Below are 21,070 nucleotides of genomic sequence, written 5' to 3'. Positions count from 1 at the left end.
GAGCTGACCCTTCAAGGCCTCGTGGACAGAGTGTTTGATTTCTCCTTCCCACCCCTAAGAACCATTTTATTACACACAAACTTGTGTAATATGAGCTGTTCCTCCCCGCTGCTTCGTGCGCACAGAGACACACACTGGTGCCATCACACCCCCGATTTTCAGTTTAACCAGAACAGCTCCATAAATCTCCTTTATCGCTGGGAAGAAACCCCCTTCCAAATCTCACCTCAGCCTTTTGAGGAGGGGGAGAAGCATTTCAGCAGGGTGGGGTGGGGTGGGGGCTGGGAACGCAAGCGACAACTCAGACGCCGAATAATAATAATCCGCAGCACTTTACAGAACCCGTGACATTTCTATACATGTGCTCCTCATCCTTCAAGAGACAAGTAGCACGCAGTCGCCAAAAGAGGCTGCTCGGGAATCAATCTTCAAAGCACAACTGCAAAGGTTAGATGGGTTCATTACTTTGCGTATCATGTGCAATCCCACGCACACAAACACACGCTTATGATGCTGAATGCCGTACGCACAAGGACATATTTTGAAGAACCAGAACATCTTGGAAGAGCGGGAGGCTGAAGAAGATCTTGCACACTTGACAAGCCACATCTGCACTGCTTGTTTCAGACGGTCACAGAACAGTCAGGTTTTCTGAAATGTTTTGAGAACCCCAAACCTAGATCGAAGCTTGCTATGGCTGCATAAAGCTGAATGGTTTTTAAATTACAAGGATGAGCTGTAGTGAGCCTTTAAGCTCCTGTGAGCTCCACTCTCCAAGAGCTCAGAAGCTTTTACTTCAATTTTAGATTAACCGCGGCTTGCCATCTTAATCCAAACCCAGGCAAACCGTGGTTAGCCTTCATTAGTTAGTCGAAACAAGCTAACACCAAACCATGGTTTACAAAGCTGGCTTGTTTTCTGTAATTGCAGTTACAGAAAACCTGCAATACAGGGCTCAACATAATGCTAAACTGTGATCGGTTCAAAACAGAAGTATCTGATCTCCTCCATCTCTCCCAGAGATGGGTGGGGGAGCCAGGCCAACGTCTACAACCCTCAAAGCCATGACTTGGCCCAATCATTCTGATATAAAGTGAAGGTGACGAATCGTATTTCGTTCATTTTGTATCCTGCCCCTTGCCAAGGGCTCAGGGCGGGTGAGTACCTTTAAAAAACAACAACAACCAAGAACAAAGCACAGAAGTAAAAATATAACTGTTACCTCACACCTGCTTAATCCAGGTCATTAAACACTAACTCCATGTTTTGTAGTTCCTCCAGAAAGTGCACTCTTCCAGGTTGAACTTTTCCTAGTGAGTCGCACAACTGTAAGGGAATCATCCAAAAGGAATCTCCCAGCTATTTCAACTCGGTGCACACATAGGACAGTCAAGAAGGCACTCTTTGAGCAAAAGCCTGTCGTAATAGGAACATACTAAATCAAACCACTGGGCCCATCCACCTCAGTACGGACCACACTGACTGGCAGCACCTCTCCAGCATTTCAGGTAATGGACATTCTCAGGCATCCTGGAGATGATGGAGATCAAACCTGGGAACAAGCTGCTCTCCCTCCCAGGACCAGGAGAGGTATGAAGAGGGAAGAGCAGAGACAGACACAGTGGCGGAGTCTCAGATTGCTTGGGAAGGGCCCAGGGGAGGAAGAGATTTAGGCAGCTGTGGGAAGGCAGGGACCATCAGCTCCACAACTGCCTCATGGGGCAAGACCTACCAAGAAGACTTGCTGTGCTCAGTAGGCCTGGCACTCCTGAGCAGACCTTGTTTCTTCTAAAAACGAGTGACTTCAATTGCTCTATGCGATTTATTCCTGACACCGAAGCGGATGGGAATTGGAGCACAAGAACACTGAGAAGCCACAGCTTGCCCACCCCTACTCTTGGACCAAATATAAAGCTGTATCCAGCAGGCCATAGTGGCTCATAAATGGATTTTAATGGAGGCGCAGTGGGGAAGATCAGGCCAGCTGCAGTGACTTGTGTTTTCTTCTGCAGAGAGCAGGGGCTGCTTCTGTTTAAGAGGGGAAGTACACAGAGCCGTATCTTAAGCATTCGTTCTCCTGATGCGGAGACAGTTTACTCATGCATATGGGATCGATTTCTCGTAAGCTGAAACAAGCGTGCAGAGAAGACTTTCAACAAATCGCCAGCAGACTGAATCACTACACCAGTCGGAATGATTTAGCAGCCCTCTTCCTCCCGAGGATATGTCTCCCCCACCCTCTCACACTGTTTAACTGCCGCAAGAAGCAGGAGATCGTAAATTAAACACACACTGCACATTGCAACATACACATTCTGTTGCCTTTTAAAAGGGCCCATCTAATATCTTCTTTAAAAAAGGAAAGGGAAGAGAACAAGAAGCTTTCGTCTCCCGTCGGAAAGCTGCTCAGAAGCAGCGGAGCAATAAATCACTTTAGTATTAAGCCAGAGGTGTCATCTTAATGGCAAGCGAAAGGTTCTTCACAGTGAGTGAGCCATATTGCGGCTTTGGGGTTTCTGTTTTTGTGGCTTTTTGTGTCGGAATAATTGGTCCTGTTTGCAAGCAGCACCCAGCTGGACAAGGAGACTTAGCTGTGCAACATGGCGCATGTTTATGTGGAGGTGGAAAATAGATCTAACCCATGTGTGGGTAATTAATATTAAAAAATCGACTAGGCACCTAGATTCAAAAGAATGGGGTTTGCACACCCTTCAGTGGGAGAGAGCCTCCGGCAGACTTAAAAACTTTCTCAAAATTAAACAGCAGTATAGCATGGAATATAGCTTGTTAGAATTTTTTTCAGATCCTGCTTGGTTTGCTTACAGCCCCTGGCAATGAACAGACCACACACTGTTAAGTAAGTTTAAAAAGCTTTACTTACAAACCCCAAAGGTCTGTCTATGCATTGTTCCATGCTGCAGCAAGGAAAACACAGGTAGAATACTCTTGGGTGCAAAATACAGAATGCAGTTTCAAGCATGCAGTCTGAGCTTGGAGCGAGTTCAGACATGTCCGTGCTGGTCAGTTACGTGGCGCAGAGAGAGTAACAGAAAGGAAGAGAAGCAGCTTCACTTCCTCCTTTACAGAAGTAAGGGGGGTGGCTTCACATACAATGCTACCTTAGGTTACATACGCTTCAGGTTACATACGCTTCAGGTTACAGACTCCGCTAACCCAGAAATATTACCTCGGGTTAAGAACTTTGCTTCAGGATGAGAAGAGAAATCATGCTCCAGCAGCGCGGCAGCAGCAGGAGGCCCCATTAGCTAAAGTGGTGCTTCAGGTTAAGAATGGTTTCAGGTTAAGAACAGACCTCCAGAACGAATTAAGTTCTTAACCCGAGGTACCACTGTCCTCAGTTATACACACATATATATTCATCCTTTACAGTACACGCGCACACAGTCCCAAGTATTCTAAAAACAGTTGCTCTAAAGATGGAGGAGGGCTGTGTTGGTGATGTCACAGATGCTGGCCAACAGGCCCCCGACACAATGTTTTTTCTCCACTTCAAGTTGCTAAGAGCCCGCAATATTGCATGTTTAAATACAACCCAGGGCAGAGAGGTGTGTGTTTGTTTGTTTGAAGGGCAGGGACAGCACTATTGAGCCACCTCCCAAGGCAGTTCTGTCTTTACTCTTAAATAAGAACAAACTGTCCCTGGAAAGAAAAGGAGGTTTCGAATGGGTGATCAAGGAGACAGCATGCTCAAATAAACACGGCATATTTCAACACAGCGGCGACTTTTCTCTCCCTGGACAGCAGGAGGAATGTGTGCACACCTGAGACTCGTACCGGTTTGAGATTTGTCCCAGAAAACTAGCAAGTGAATAAATAGCCCCTCAGCACATCACATTCTGAGTCACAGGCGTCAAAATCGGCATTCAGAATGATTGCCTTTGTTGTTACCGTTCAGAGGGACCGGCTGCCTTTCCACAGAAATCAATACTTGCGTAAGAATAAATGAAACAAAAAGGCCAGGAAACAAAACCAGGAAACGTTGCACAAAACAAAACCCAGGAAAAGCAGAACTGGCAGTCAGCCAAGCAGTTGGGAAAGCTCTCTAGGCCTTCGCCAGTCTAGGGATTCCATAAATGCACATCTCTAGCTGTTGTTTTTTCTCATAATTCATTCTACTTCCACGCTTCCCATTTTCAAGTTGCAATAATAATAATAATTTATACCCCGCCCATCTGGCTGGGTTTCCTCAGCCACTCTGGGCGGCTTCCAACTAAACACTAAAATACAAAAACCTATTAAATATTAAAAGCTTCCCTAAACAGGGCTGCCTTCAGATGTCTTCTAAAAGTTTGGTAGTTGTTCTTCTCTTTGACATCTGGTGGGAGGGCGTTCCACAGGGCGGGTGCCACTACCAAGAAGGCCCTCTGCCTGGTTCCCTGTAACTTGGCTTCTCGCAGCAAGGCAACCACCAGAAGGCCCCAGCACTGGACCTCAGTGTCCGGGCAGACAAAATAGGTTGAAGCAGGACCTTGAATGTATTGGACTATAGCAGTTTCCCAAACTTCAGTCTCCAGCTATTTTCAGACTACAATTCCCATCATCCCTGACCACTGGTCTTGCTAGCTAGGGATGCTGGGAGTTGTAGTCTGGAAACAGCTGGAGACCCAAGTCTAGGAGAGCATTGGTTCACAAAGTGGGCAGGGCTGTCCCCCAGGGAGTGGGACTAAGAAGCAAGCGGGGATGCTGGAGATGCAAATGACTGCCAGACTTTGAAAAGCTGGACCAATACCATCCGTTCTGTCAAATTAAACTAAACTGCTTCAATTGGATTTTGAATAAAGGTGCAATTAAAAATCGTCACTGCTTGGATTTTATTATGTTGTCAACTTCTCCTGCGGGTCATGCAAACCGCTCTTCTGAAAAATGCTTTTTTTATAAAGTGGGGGGCCCCACTGGAGATGAGTTTACAGAACCGAGGGGCCAGTGGCCTCAAAAAGGTTGAAAAACCTATGGATTGGAGTGACGTTACATCCACTGCGCTTTGGCCCCACTAAAATCAATGAGATAAGCAAGTTGCAACTTTGGTCCCAATGATTTCAGCAGGAATGAAGGGCAACCAGTGGGCAAAATAATCCGAACCCAGAATCCCAGCAGCTGGGAAGCAGTGGGGCAAGGCTGGCTACTCCATCCAAAGCGGAAGGGTTTTCGGTATCTTCCTAGAGCAAAACGTACGTCAGGAGGTTTTGTTTGGTCAGAATCAAGGATACACTTCCAGAGTTAACGCTAAATACATTACAGTCGTACCTCCGTTTACGTAACCCTCTGGTTAGGTAAGCTTTGGAGTGTGCGTGTGACAAACCTGGAAGTATTTTACCAGGCTTCGCCATGCGCGCATGCGCAGAAGAGGCCTATGCATGCACAGAAGCGGTCCCCAGGTTGTGGAAACCTCGGGATCCGACCTGACCGCTGGAACGGATCCCATCTGCAGCCAGAGGTACCACTGTACTTCTGGTAACTGAGCCGCCACAACTGATAAGAGGGCTGTGAAAATTTGTGTCCTGGGCTTTTTAGACGCTTCTACCCATGTAATCCCTAAAGGGCCACTTTGGTGGCCTGATGTGGCCCTCCCCCCAGTTCTCCTACCTTGCTACCATGACCTACTGGAAACCTATTGAAGGCCTCATCCAGCAAGCCTTTTAAGCAAGGATCTTTCCCACTCTACATCTGCACTGCCATTGTTTCTAGATGTCTTATTATTTGTGTCCTTCGGGAAGAAGAGTGGAGTGTGAATTTATTGACCACCTGGCTCCTGACTGTGCCTAAGACTTCCCCTTCAAATCAACCCCCGATTCCTGCACACCCGGCGCACAAAACCATCTCAGTGCCTACCTTTGGTTCGTTTGCGCCACGGCAGAAAACGATGGGACTTCCAACATGTAATCTCCTCAACAGTCGTGGACCGAGGTATTGCGTACTCACACCCCAAACAGTGCCCGTCTCTCTGAGGAGCTGAAAGCGGTTACTTATTTGTGTGTTTTTAAGGCACACTTGTGCATCAGTTACCCACGGCGAAGGCCACATCACTATGGGAGGTGGAAGTCATGGGTCTCTGCTCCTGAGCCACAGCAAGAGAAGTCCAACGGAGCGGGGGGCGAGTTTCATTAGGAAGAGACGAGACTCTTCGGCCTACTGTAGACAACAAATATAGCAGGCCCACGTTGCATCAAAAACATTCAGCTTGGACATTAAAAATTTTTGGAGCAGAGCATCGATGGATTGGATTGTTCAGGTGTGGCTATGGAATCATCCATCACCTGGAATCCATTTTCCAAATCCAGCAGAGATCCCCTTACATTCCAGACCAGTATAAAAAGAGCGACCCATCATCACCGCTGGAAACGACACAAGGATAGTGGAAGTGGTCTTCATGGGAGGGGAAGACGGAAGGAGATGTTAGCACAACCTCTTGCTTTGTGCAACAGTCTTTAGCCTTCGAAATGATTCTGTGAGTAGTTGCCTAGGAAACAACTATGGGGTTCTCCGCTTGCCGGGATGAAATCCTTCCCTCGGACGTGAGCTGTTGATGCCTCCTCACGAAGAGACAGAACGTTCAAATGAAGAACAACGTGAGGGGAACCTCAAACCGAGCAGTCCCTGAACCTGAAAGGGAGACAGACACAATTATACGCGAAGGAACACACGCATGAACCACAGTCTAAAATGTGCAGACCACTCTTAAAAATAACCATCACAGCTCGCCGGAAACTACTGGGACTCTCCCTACAGATGTTTTGGATCTACAACTCCCATCAGGCCCAACCAGCATAGTCATGTTGGGAGTCCAGAATTAATGATAAGGCACCTGGTTGGGTGTGGGCTGGTATATAGAAATAAAACAGTGGGGGGGGGGGGCATTGAAAAACCTGTGGCTTCTCAGATGCTTGACTGCACCTGCCATCGGTCCAGCGGTATTGGCTGGAACCTGTGGTCTTTGAAATAAAACAACAGTGATGACATTGAGACTGAAGTTCCTAAGACGGTCAAAGAGATCTCCGGAAAATGTGTAACAGAAATCATGGAATTGTGGGGTTGAAATGGACACAGCTGGTGACTCTATGACAGCCTTTCTTATGCTGGTTCCCTCCAGATGTTTTGGACTGGGAGCTCCATCATCTTCAGTCAGCGAGGCTGAGGAAAGCTGTTCTTCTGCGTAAGGATGCTGAAGGCAGAGGACATTTCTAGATTTTAAGGCTTCTACCAACGTCAAGGGTCGCGGGTGGTGCTGTGGGTTAAACCACAGAGCCTAGGATTTGCCGATCAGAAGATTGGCGGTCCGAATCCCCGCGATGGGATGAGCTCCCATTGCTCGGTCCCTGCTCCTGCCAACCTAGCAGTTCGAAAGCACGTCAGAGTGCAAGTAGATAAATAGGTACCGCTCTGGCGGGAAGGTAAACGGTGTTTCTGTGTGCTGCTCTGGTTCACCAGAAGCGGCTTAGTCATGCTGGCCACATGACCCGGAAGCTGTCTGCGGACAAACGCCAGCTCCCTTGGCCTATAGAGCGAGATGAGCACCGCAACCCCAGAGTCGTCTGCGACTGGACCTTGGTCAGGGGTACCTTTACCTTTACCAGCGTCAAAGGACACGGGTAAGATGAGACTTTCAGCCAAAAGTGGCCAAAGTTGTAGAAAAGAGGGGGAACCTCCAGTCTCCCCCACCCCACAATAAAAACCATTTCCATGCAGACCTTATCACTTTCCTTCTACTGCTGATGCTCACTGTCATTCACTGTACACATCTGGCCACTACTTTGAATGGGAAGCCCTTCCATAGGAGAGCAGTCCTTTCCTTCGCCTTTGAATTCTTTTGCCAACCCTTAACAGCATTAAAACAAAAAACGGCACAAGTAAATATTCATTTGGGGGAGGTGTACATACCTCATTTTAATTCAATGGATTCATAAGCAAAACCGATTACGGACAATGCAGCCACAAGAATGTCTGCCATACTGCAAACCTGCCCCTATGACTAAGTAACATTAAGGAAAATATTTTCAGATCCTTCTCTAAGGGACATGTTGCTTTCCCCATATTTATTTTCCTACTTGATTTATACAGCTGCCCCATAGCAGGAGGACTCTAGGGGGCTAATGTGGTGCAGTGGTTAGAGAGCTGGACTAGAACCTGGGAGATCTGAGTTCGAATTCCCACTCAGTTATGAAGATCAGTGGGTGAGCTTGGAGTTAGCCACAGTCTCTTAACCTACCTCACCGGGTCATTGTAAGGATTAACTGAGGAGGAGAGTGAACCATGTACACCTTGGCGGAATAGGTGGGATAAAGATGCCGTAAATGAGCTCTTCTGCTGACCTGCTTAAGAAAGCTGGAGGGGCCAGCTGGGTGGAGATGTCAGTCACCAACCTGCCAATCCAGTTGGTTGCAGTTTGAACCCATGCCAGTCACAAAACGTGCCTGGTCCCTGGGGAATGTCGGACACCGGTTCACCCTCTTGCTCAGTGTAGGAGCTGCAGATCCAAGTTTAGCTACAGCAGGGGTAAGCAAACTTTTTCAGCAGGGGGCCGGGTCCACTGTCCCTCAGACCTTGTGGGGGGCCGACTATATTTTGGAGAGAAAAAAATGAACGAATTCAAATGCCCCACAAATAACCCAGAGATGCATTTTAAATAAAAGGACACATTCTACTCATGTAAAAACACACTGATTCCCGGACCATCCATGGGCCAGATTGAGAAGGCAATTGGGCCGGATCCAGCCCCTGGACCTTAGTTTGCCTACCCATGGGCTACAGCATCTCTGACACCTACCCTCTCCTATCTCCAGCAAAGGGGGTCCCAGAGCTCTGTTAACTGTTAGACAGTCCCTCCTTAATGTTGAGCCAAAAACCTGATTTCCTGATATTTCTACTTAGTGGTTCTCAGGCGCGTCGGAGAACACACCCTGCTCTTCAGATATCTGAAAACACCTGTCACCCCGTTCCCCAATCTCTTCCAGGCTAAGCAAACCTAGGTGCTTTCAGCCCTTCTTCGCAGGACTCACCAAACCCCTGAGGGGGAAACAAAACAGTTCCAAGATGGGACCTAATCGGCTGTGGAGGAAACCAGAAAAGGGCCTCTGAATATCATCTGAAGGGGACTGCAGAGTTCGTAAGGGACAAGGCAATCCTTTGTTGCATGGATTGACTTGCAAAAATGTTCTTAACGGAGCTCTTTTGGGAGGAAATGTAGGGTACAAACGGGATAAATAAGTAACAGCACCAACACTTTAACGGGGCCAAATTCCCCACTGATTACACGTGATCACAGCCGGCTCACCCTGTCTTCACAAGTGCAGCAAACGGTATCTTCGGCTACTTGGGTGGTTAGCAGAGGGCTTGGAAATAAGAGAATGCTGTACCAACCACTGCTATACTGCGGTCTTTGTGTCCACCTAGTGATAGCTACTTGGCACTGCAGCTCTGCCAAATTTGACGTCCTTCCACCAGGACACCGATCTACCGGTACATCACGATATGTGAAATAAGGGTGGAGTTATGAGGAGGAGAACAGTAGGGCTCGGAGATACAGTGGCACCTCGGGTTAAGTACTTAATTTGTTCCGGAGGTCCATTCTTAACCTGAAACCGTTCTTAACCTGAAGCACCACTTTAGCTAATGGGGCCTCCTGCTGCTGCTGCGCTGCCGGAGCACGATTTCTGTTCTCATCCTTAAGCAAAGTTCTTAACCCGAGGTAATATTTCTGGGATAGGGGAGTCTGTAACCTGAAGCATCTGTAACCTGAAGTGTATGTAACCTGAAGCATATGTAACCTGAGGTCCACTGTACCTGGTTTTCAACATAGTGATATATCACCAGCGAAACATCACGATATACCGATACATCGCGATGTCTGGAATAAGGATGGACCTTGGTAGAGGCACTGGATTGCTTCGCGGTTTTCCTTGCATCGTGGTTTTGGCACAGGACACATACACATCATAATTCGCGATATATTGCCAGGTCAAAAATTATGAAACCGATTATGGCGATATGGACTTCAAGCCAGGTTTGGACGATATATCGTCCAGCTCTACTGTGGATTCCCTATTTTTCAAAAGCCAAGCCATGCAACTCCTACTTTTGAAAATTCTGGTATCTTTATCGCAGTTTTTGTTATGTGAAGAAGAGGAAAAAGAAGAAGAAGAGTTTGGATTTGATATCCCGCTTTATCCCTACCCTAAGGAGTCTCAAAGCAGCTAACATTCTCCTTTCCCTTCCTCCCCCACAACAAACACTCTGTGAGGTGAGTGGGGCTGAGAGACTTCAGAGAAGTGTGACTAACCCAAGGTCACCCAGCAGCTGCATGTGGAGGAGCGGGGAAGCGAACCCAGTTCCCCAGATTACGAGTCCACCGCTCTTAACCACTACACCACACTGGCTCTCTAGTGAATGGTGCTGTGGAACCCCTGGGTGGGTTACGCAAACCCCCTGCGGTTGGTGAACCATCAATTGGGAGCCACTGCTTTAAGGGAAGTGGCACTGTTGGTGGGCAGTGTAGAGAATACTGAGTTTGTTGGACCAACTGTCTAATGCAGTACTATATAGGGCAACTTCCAACTTCTTAAACTTTCACATATCTGCTGAGAAGTAGGTCCAACCGCGCTAAGTGCATACGATAAATAAAGTGTTTGGAATTCCCCGGGCACTGAGTGCATGTTGCTACTGGGTCAAATTGCAACAAGGTGGAGATTTTTGGGCACCCGGCTGGCGACTTGACATCTCCACCGAGCCAGCCGTCTTGTGCAAAAGACTTTTTGTGCTTCTGCACTGCAGCGCAAATCGGTGACCCCTTGCTGGCCATCTTAAGTCCTTCATCGTCACACCAAGGAAAGTAATTCCAGGGTGAAGCACAGAGATATTCCGAAGGAGCTGCAGCCTTTCCACAAACCACCCAAATGAAATTTACAGACCACAGTTTAAAAGCCCCTGCCTTAGTCTATATTTGATACCATTTCCATTTCCACTGTGTTTCTCTCCCTCTTGCATACTGGGACAAGTTGTAAGAGCCAGCTACAGTCAAGCAGCGTAGCAGAGATCACAGAATCGTAGTTCCCCCAAGGTCTTACAGAATCCTAGAACTGTACAGTTGGATAGGACCCTAGGGGTCATCTGGTCCAACCCCCTGGTGAATAGACATTCTGCTGCGGCAACCATAACCTAGGTTTAAGGTGCTGTTTGGTGCCTAGCTTATAAATCTGAGTTTCTAACATACTGGCTAAATGCATGTAATATTGTGAGCGGACTTCATAGCTGGCTAGTAAATACCGATGCTTGGTTACCACAATTTGTACGTGCCCTCTCCATTTTCTCACCACGATAATGCATAACCTCCATCACGTCCTGAACTTCTATCCTGCCTCCCCACCTTGCGGTCACTTTTTTGCTAAACAAAAATGGACAGCTAAGACCATGGGTAGGCAAACTAAGGCCCGGGGGCTGGATCCGGCCTAATCGCCTTTTTAATCCGGCCCACGGACAGTCCAGGAATCAGCATGATTTTAGATGAGTAGAATGTGTCCTTTTATTTAAAATGCATCTCTGGGTTATTTGTGGGGCATAGGAATTTGTTCATTCCCCCCCCAAAAAATATAGTCCAGCCCCCCACAAGGTCTGAGGGACAGTGGACTGGCCCCTTACTGAAAAAGTTTGCTGACCCCTGCCTAAGATGAACTCTTTGCAGCAAGGCAGGAAAAATGAAAGAGCTGTGTGGGTGTTTTCTTTCTTTCTGAGAAACTGGATGTTTTTTTTAGATCTACTCTGATGAGAGAGAGAGAGAGAGATGCTCAGGATACAAGCTCATACCGGAAGCCAATGACCTTTTACCATTCTTGATATTTGTATATCATGCTGTTCTGCATGGCAGAGGAACTACACATATGCAGACTTCTTGCCGTCTGACCTTTCGGTTTCTGAGCTTCCAAAGCATCTGAACCCAAAATCCTGGAAAACACTGGTAGACGAGCGAATCACACGTATCTAAGCTTAATGCAATTTCTCAGCGCTTGATGCCTATAGCAGGACATGTGAAATGATTCCCCTGAAAAACTGTACAATGCATCTTCTGTCTTAGTGGGGTTATTATATCCATCATGCCACAAACACATGTGCAAGTTGCCGCTTGATGCTTCAGCCACTAAGTGACCAGAATTCTACCTGAATCCTTCCTCACGCACAGACCACCACCAGGAATCGTATGCGCCGTAAGCTTGTTCAGATAGAGAACGTTCAGTGAAGGATGTTTTGCAAATGTGGGTGTTTGCTTGCTAACAAAACACCTGTTCTAAATTATCGCACTGAATCTGGATCTTTGTGTGGAAGACAACAGACGGCACCAGGAGTGAAACAGTATTTGCAGAGCCTAAGACTTGCCGATCAGAAGGTCGGCGGTTCAAATCCCCGTGACGGGGTGAGCTCCAGTTGCTCGGTCCCTGCTCCTGCCAACCTAGCAGTTGGAAAGCACGTCAGAGTGCAAGTAGATAAATAGGTACGCTCCGGCGGGAAGGTAAACGGCGTTTCTGTGCGCTGCTCTGGTTCGCCAGAAGCAGCTTCGTCATGCTGGCCACATGACCCGGAAGCTGTATGCCGGCTCCCTCGGCCAGTAAAGCGAGATGAGCGCTGCAACCCCAGAGTCAGTCACGACTGGACCTAACAGTCAGGGATCCCATTACCTTTACCTTGTCTCTCATGCATAAGGCAGCTGAGGAATGGAAGAGGGAAAGGTTTGAGTAAAGCAAAGGTGGAGAGGCAGTGAGAGAGGGAAACAGACAACTTTAAAAAATGGCAGAGGTTTGGGTTAAGATCCATAAATAGAAACACCCTAGAGGTCTCGGGCCCTAAGGAAGTCAGATTGGCCTCAACCAGGGCCAGGGCCTTTTCAACACTGGCTCCGGCCTGGTGGAATGCTCTGTCTCATGAGACCAGGACCCTGCGGGATCTGATTTCTTTCCGCAGGGCCTGTAAGACAGAGTTGTTCCACCTGGCCTTTGGCTTAGAATCAATTTGATTCCCTCCCCCTCTTTCTTTTTTCCTTTCTCCTCCTGTGAAGAGGCTGCATTTTAATATTCTAATGTTGTTTTTTTAATGTTGTTTTTTTAAGTTGTATCTAATCAACTTGTTTTTATTATTGGTTGCTAGCCACCCTGAGCCCTGTCTTGGCTGGGGAGGGTGGGGTATAAATAAATTTTATTATTATTATTATTATTATTATTATTATGAAGCAATGGAGGAGAAAAGCCGCAGTTTTAAGCAACAGCAGAGGTTTCAGTAAAGCAGTGACAGTAAGTGGGGGAAGCGGGGGGTTTTAAACAACAGGAAAGTTTTGAGTAGAGAGAGCGGGGGGGGGGGTGGGTCGTGATGGTTTAAACTAAGGTGTGAATGCAGTGATAGGGGACTTGATAAAGGCTTTGCTGTGTTAGCTTTTCCGAGCTGGCTTCTGCGTTGTACCCATCTCCACCATTTTTCCTAATAATAATAATCCCTCAGTGTTCCTCTGTTCCCAATCTTTTCAGACCTCTCCCATTGTTTGAAACCCCCCCCCCCCCCAGTGTCTTTCCCTTCTCACTCCCACGCCATGGCCACTGCTGTCTTTGCCTACCCCATCCTGACCTCATTCATATCCAAGGTACTCCGAAGGCATTCCGGATCCTGCAATGGGAGCTGCCCTCTGACTTTATGCAAATCCAGGTTTGTGATGTGGAACTACAAATCCTCCAATGGGACCGCGTGATGACAGACTGGTGCAACACTAGTATAGAGAGAAAACCAATGGAAAGATTCCGACTTGAAAGCACAAAAGAGACACTTTGGTTCCTAGGTCAATACACGAACACTACAGCTCTTTGGTCAGAGCATAAATGCCCGGACTTTGCAAAAAGACCTTTGTTTTCCTGTTTGGTGATTAATTTTGTTGCCATTAGACTAATAAACTTGGCAGCCAAACCAAGTTGGTCTTTAACAAGCTTAAAGTCAAATGTTATTAAATCTTCTCTTGCATCTTACTATAAATGGACGTGTTCCAGCAATCTTCTGGCCTGCAAGCTGTAAAGTGTTTCTCTTTTCTTTTTCTTTTTACAAGACTCATCCCATCATCCAAGGCTACCCATGGTTGCTGTAGATTAACAGACTGCCAGTTCTCTTTCCATTTAGCTGTCATAAAGTGGTGTATTTAATCTGGATGTGCTTCAAAAAATATGAAACTGTCCTCTGCAAATTATCGGTTTCCCAGGGGACGTTATTAAGCTGCTATCCTTTTTAATGCTATTGACTCATAAGGCTCTAGAAAAAGCAGTATTTTATGTATAGTGGTCACTATGTAAAATGGTGGTGCATTGGGTTTTGACCCTAATTGCCAGATTCTATTTACTTCATTAAATATGTTTTTCTTTCATATTTCAGAGGGGTTTACTTCATAGAATTGTAGAGTTGGAAGGGACCCTGCAGTGCAGGAATCTCAACTAGATCATACATGATAGAGAGATTCCCGTTTCAGAGATGTCACATAAAAGCCCTGCCCCAAGCTGTTGGGAAATACTACCTTAAGAGTTGAAGTTTCCAAGCCACGCAAGTCTTTAAAACATGATGGCTGGGACCGAGAGGAGCTGGAATCCAACATCTGGAGGGCTACAGATTACCTATCCCAGCTTTTTTTAAAAGGTTTAAACCAGCAGCCTGAATTGGAACTGGAAGCAAACTGGCCACCAATGTAACTGTCCCGTAACAGCTGAAACGGTCTACACTTTACAACAGAGATAGTGAACCTGGGTGCTGCTGTTGAGCACTCAACGTCTACCAGCCCCTGGTCAGCATGGCCAATGGTCAGCAATGATGGGAAGTGGTGATCCAGTTGTGGTCTAGAGGACCACAGGTTCTCCATCCCTGCTTCAGAAGGTCTGAAGCACCAGCTGAAGCTTTGGAGTCAACTTCAAGGGCAGTGCCATGCCTGGCACACTGCAGCACCCATGCTTGCTGGTACAGAAGCATGAATGAGCAAAACATGGTCCCATCTGTCAGAGGAGAAGGAATGGCTCTTTATTAGCCAAAGGGGATTTTTAAAAGGCATTAACAACAACTCTCAACGGCTTCTCAAGAATATGTTTTAATTTGCTGGAAGCTGGCCAGGGTGGCTGGGGCAACCAGGTGACATAGATAGATAAATAGATGATAGATAGATAGATAATTATTACTGGATGCAAGTATACCCCCAGGCTTGTTATGGATAAACATGAATCGCCAAGGAGAACAGAAGCTCCTCTACTTTCAGTAAGCACGCAGAAGAGAAAATTTTGGCAGGTTTCCTACACACATGGGGAGGAGAGGAGGACCACACGAAAAGTCCTTCTTCTAATCTATGCAAGCGTTAAAGGTTCAGGGGCCCTGTTCATCTTTGTATCTCTTCGCCCTTGTTGGTTTTGGCACACGTTCTGTTATTTGCCCAGCCAAAGAGATGCTTCCTTTCTTCCTTCCCCGCCATTCTAATTTCTAATCAAGATTCGCACTTCTTCCGTTGGAGTGGAGACAGGGTTGTTTCGGAAAGACTTGTGCTTCGGAGCCAAGTGCAGTGAAGCTGTCGCTCTGTTGACTTTTCATCGTTGTTTGCTTTTAATACCGATGCACAATCTGCTTTAATAAATTGTGCTTCGGCTGCGCATTCATATGTTGTTAATTTCTTGGTGGGTTCTAGAAAGCCGCGCTAGGGGGCCTCTGAGAATAGCATAGCTATGAAGTTTACAGCCCCGTCTAAGCCAGCCCCGTCCTAAGCCAGCCCCGTCTGCCAAACCTTCCAGGGGACACAGCGTGCCTCAACCCAAGAGAGGGTCATCTAATCTGCCCCGCAGACTACAGCGATGGGAATTCCTCCTATTGCTCAACTACAGTTGTTACTGGAAATTTGCTCTTTAAGTAACTAAGTTTTTAATGAATGTCCTTACTGGTACGAGACAATGGGCTTGCTTATATGCTCAGTTCGAAGAGACTCTTAAAAAAATAATGAAACAGTGAGGGTCAAACCAAACATAAATGCAGACGGCGTCCTTTGTGTTTATTGTTGTTGTTTTCAGATAGCAGCTGTGAGGGGTCCTGATCTGGAACGGGACCTGCTGTGATAGAGGTGAAGGGGATTTAACCCTTTCACCCACATGGTGGTCTACATGAAAATCTCCCAGCACCCCCAAGCCTGCCATTTGCATGAAGACATGCTTCCTTCCTGGACTGGCCTCCTAGTGGACATTCAGTGTTGCTGGTCCCGTGCTCTGAACATGCTTCCTGCAGAGATGCAGCAGACACCCTCGCTTTTTATTTTCAACTCTTCCAAGAGCTTTTTTTCTGTAGACGGATCTATGCAACTACTTTAATATTGCCTGCCACTGATCTTAATAATTCTGGACCTTTTTGTGGTGGTTTTGTTGTATACGCTGCTGTATAGGTAAAGGTAAAGGGAACCCTGACCATTAGGTCCAGTCGTGACTGACTCTGGGGTTGCAGCGCTCATCTCACTTTATTGGCTGAGGAAGCCGGTGTACAGCTTCCGGGTCATGTGGCCAGCATGACTAAGCCACTTCTGGAGAACCAGAGCAGCACACGGAAACACCGTTTACCTTCCTGCCGGTGCGGTACCTATTTATCTACTTGCACTTTGACGTGCTTTCGAACTGCTAGGTAGGTAGGAGCTGGGAATGAGCAATCGGAGCTCACCCCGTTGCGGGGATTCAAACTGCCGACCTTCTGATCGAGAAGTCCCTGTATACACTGTATAGGAAGGAGGCAATAAGACCATGGCATGGAGGTGTGGAAGAGTTAATCCCATACGCATTCCACAGCTGCTATTTAAAAACACAAGGGTAAATACAAAGGAAAATGAATTTAGCGAACATATAGTTCTGCCCTGATCAGAAAGAGCTATCTGAAAGATCAAGGGAAGAAAATACGAGCTACAAGAACAGGAGAGCAGCTATCTAAACAATGGAGACCATTTCGTCCTTGGGTTGCGGTGCCACCCACAGGATGGCATAACGTAGCTGCCTAACACCATGCAAGCACATCCATCCCCGATGACTGACGCATTCCTTCCCACGCCATCACTGGCAGGAACACACATCACGGTTGCCGTGGGGATCATGCTCGTCGCATGACTCCCCCCCCCCCCGTCACGAAAGTCCCCAGGCCACACCGCTGGGTGGGGCGACTGGGGAGGCTCACCACACAACAGGAAAAGCCATGCAGAAAGTAACTTGCAGTGATTAGAGGCTACTGGGTGTCGTGGGCTGGTCGGACGCAGAGGAATGGTGGGAGGAACCAGTTGGGGGACCTCCAAGGGAAGAAGGCTCAGAGCCCGGGGACTGGTGGTGGAACAACAATGAGCGGTCAGAGGGAGAAGATGGAGAAGACTGCGGGAAGGAGGTGTCAGAAGCTGAAGAGGCAACAGGGCTTAGTGAGCAGAAAGAGGCTGTGGCAGAGAGCAGCCCAGAATCAGAGGCAGGAGAGGAGGCCGGAGAGGAGAGGCAGAGATGAGTCAGGCTGGTGAAGAATCCAGGGTGCCCCCCCTCCTGCGACAGGCAGCTCTTCTCCCCCCGGTCTCCCCAAATCGAAAGAGGTATGAAGAGGGTAGAGGAAAGTCCGACAAGATGAAGGTGCCTCACATTGCTTGGGACAGAACTGGGTGAGGAGGAACTGTAGGAAGGTGGGGGTCATCGGAATTGCAGCAACTGAATAGCGATTTGCGATTTTAACTTTTGCGAGCTTGCAAGATCAAAGGCTTAAACTGGCCCGGAGTTACAATTCTACCAATCGCAGTGATTTTCAGCCTGTAACCTTATTTTAAGGGAGCAGCTTATATTTGGGTATTGCCTTTTTTTTCTCTCTCCCCCCCCCCCAGTTGCTGGAAACCACTGGAAGGGAGAGTGCTCAAATCCTACTTGCTGGTTTCTCACAGGGACCTGCTTGGCCACTGGCCTGATCCTGCAGCCTTCTTCTTACGCCCTTGCATTCTTAATGGAGCAGCCTCCACTGTTTGAGAGAACTGGGCTTTCCTTCTCTGGGATTCTTGCGTTCTGATGTGCAATAAGCCAAGGTCCCTGTCTATGGCCATTAACACCAGGAAATACACATCAGAAGTCGGTGGTTTCCATCTACCAAGGGAATGCACACACCCTTCCTTCCCCCGCACCCCGTATATACCGCACAGGAAGAAACGCAGAACGGTTCGTTCCTAGTAGGTAAATTCCCCTCCCAGTGATCTCAAAGGCTGTGTTCTCTCTCAGCTCTCCCAGTTGGGGCTTCTGCGCTTCTTCCCTTCCTTCTGTGAATTTTGCAGAGGAAAGGCACTACGTAGAGTAATTTCAGCTTTTCTTTTCCACGCTGGGTGAGGCGCTGCATTTTCCAACAGCTGTATAACAGGCAGAAATCCACCGTGGAAGCTTTCCCCTCCCCCCACAAGGAGGAAGGAATTAAAAAGCTGCATCTGTTAAGTTTCTGACTGCCGTGCAGCTATTCAATGCGTGCCCGAAACAGAGAGCAACCCTGAAATATATGAGCAGGAGCAGCACAATTCCCTGGATTTGGATTAGGGTTGTTTACATTTCGCTTGTCTTTTTACAGGGACTCTGGTGCCTCTGAGCGGCAAGCGAAACTTCACCTGCTGGATTTCTGCCTGCCACACACTTGTCAAAGGCAGAATAGCTACGCCAGGGTGAGGGGGAATTGGGTAAACCTGATTTTGGGTGCCGAAAAGGAGAATGAAAGAAAAATGAAAGAAAATATGGTGTTAATAATAAACATAAAACCATGCAAGCTAGTAAAACATAACAACATTAGCCTGAAAAAGAGGAGACCGGGAGGAGATATGATAACCATCTTCAAATATCTCGAGGGCTGTCACATGGAGGATGGAGCCAGCTTGTTTTCTCCTGCTCTGGAGGGTGGGACTCAAAACAATGACTTCAAGTTACAAGAAAGGAGATTCCGACTAAACATCAGGAAAAACTTTCTGACAGTAAGAGCTGTTCAAGAGTCTCCATGGGGGCGTTGTGGGCTCTCCTTCCTTGGAAGTTTTTAAGCAGAGGTTGGATGGCCATCTGTCAAGGATGCTTTAACTGAGATTCCTGCATCACAGGGGGTTGGACTAGATGACCCAGGGGTCCCTTCCAACTCTATATGACATGGAGCCTCTAGCAGGCAAAAGCTCCTTTTGACACTCCCCATGTCAATCAGCTGATTGGCGCTGATGGAGCAACTTCAAAGGGGGGTGTTGTAACCCCCAATCAGCTGGATGGTGGTTTTGGAGGGTGATTGACAGATGTCTGCTTCCGCTCACGGGTGGATCCAGTTCTCTATCCCTGCTATGGAAAGTTATTCTGGATTATTGCCCCACATCTGAGAAATTCCCTCCTCCTAGAGACTCACCCAAGTCTGAACTTGAGAATCTTTCAGAGTCTAGGCTGGCTTTCTGGCACCTAGGATAAAGATGGCATGGTATATAGGATTTCTTGTCTGTCCTCCCCACCAAATGGCCCCTAGATCTCGATGTACAATCATGAGCAAATCAAAAATTTAGTTCATTACCATATTTTGTACTGTTACAGGCATTTTATTTAATCTCAGTGGCAGTTCTTGGTATGGCATGGGTTAAAATATCAGCAAGAGTTATTCAAGTTCTAAAAGCCAAATTACGGTGTATTGTAGGATTAATGATGCATTAGCCATTTCCTTTTCAGATGCCTTTTGAATTCTTCTGACTTTTGTTTTTTTAAAAGTAAGGAGTTTGAATTTGAAACTTCTGAAAACTTGGCACGTCCTGAGCTCTTGTTGTGAAGCCACAGGCATCTCTTGCATAAGGAGAATAATAGATATTTTTTTACATACTTCCACAAAGCAAAGGCATAATCGCTATCTGTCATGGGCCTTTTAAATTTACCCTCTGTATTCATGATCGTAACTGCTCCATAAAACAGTACAGTACAAACTGTGCTTCGGGACACCATAACAACAGGATGCCCTTCCCCTTATTTGGAAAGGTGGACAGAATTTCGGGTTCAAAAAAGAAATAATTTTCCTACATTAGAAAAAAAACATCAATTCAATAAAATTAATGAAAGCAGCAGCAAGGCAGATATCAAAAAAGGGTACTATTTTTTACTAGCAGAAATGTGTTTTAGGAAAGGAAGAATATAGCCTTGCAATAATTTTATCCGATAGGCAGCCCACAAATAGCTGGAAAAGTTAGTGTGCTAGCAAGCCTGCCAGCTGCTTCAAAAGAGAAAATGGCTAAGGCTGCAATCCTATACCCATTAGCCTGGCTAAGAGAAAGTCCTATTGAACTTAATGGGACTTTCTTCCAAGTAGACCACCTAGGATTGCAAAGCGGGGGCAAAGCAGCTGTAGCATCAGCTGAGGTTCGTATATCCTCATTTCCAGACACTGGTTGCAACGCCTTTTCTGGTGCCAAGGTGGTGAAATTCCCTTCCTGGGGGAATCTGTTATGTCCCTGTCCTTTTGCCCTTTGAAAATGTTCTTATTCAAGAAAGACTTTTCTCGCACTAGGCAAAATGTTCCTGCATTGCAGGGGTTGGACTAGATGATTCTTGCAGTCCCCAACTGTACAGTTCTATTATTTTATTATTCTATTTGCTTTCTTTCAAAAATAAATGAAACTCACAAGCAACTTACAAAAAAAAGGGAACGTTAAAAAGCAAATATAAAAAGAGAATAACACAACCTAAAATACGTAAGTAAGGTACATAGATGTACACAGATATAGCAGATACAACTCCACCATACTCTGCTAAAATTAAGTTCCAAAGACCTGGGTGAACAGGTATGTTTTTGCCCAGCACCTAAAAGCAGCTACTGAAAGGTGTGCCTTACCGGCAACAGCGTTCCATAAACAGGGAGCCACCACTGAAAAGGCCCATTCTCATGTCGCCACCCTCTGCACCTCCCTTGGAAAGGGGCACAGGAAGAATGATTTCAAATGCAGAACAAATGTAAACAAACATATTTCTCTACATGACTTTTTGCTTCCAGAAATTCATTCTGATTGTGCAGATAAAATATAAGGGACAGGATT

At 46.8% G+C, this 21,070-nt stretch overlaps 1 protein-coding gene across 4 annotated transcripts in view; it reads right to left on the bottom strand.

Annotated features, from left to right (window-relative positions):
• The window catches only part of LOC309351967 (endonuclease domain-containing 1 protein-like), a 198,566-nt gene that overhangs the window by 158,996 nt on the left and 18,500 nt on the right, over nt 1-21,070 (bottom strand). For 2 of the 4 annotated variants that reach the window (XR_014160984.1, XM_081880201.1), the window contains exon 2: nt 5,851-6,621. The gene's annotated coding sequence lies outside the window, so the exon portion shown is untranslated. Of the gene's footprint in view, nt 1-2,858; nt 3,116-3,183; nt 3,661-5,850; nt 6,622-21,070 lie in introns of those variants that run through there. The other 2 variants (XR_014160985.1, XR_014160986.1) reach the window with 2 other exon arrangements.

The sequence above is a fragment of the Podarcis erhardii genome, assembly GCF_964252035.2.
Source record: "Podarcis erhardii genome assembly, chromosome: 10".
NCBI classification, from domain to species: domain Eukaryota; kingdom Metazoa; phylum Chordata; class Lepidosauria; order Squamata; family Lacertidae; genus Podarcis; species Podarcis erhardii.
This window is presented reverse-complemented; position numbering and strand designations above follow the sequence as displayed.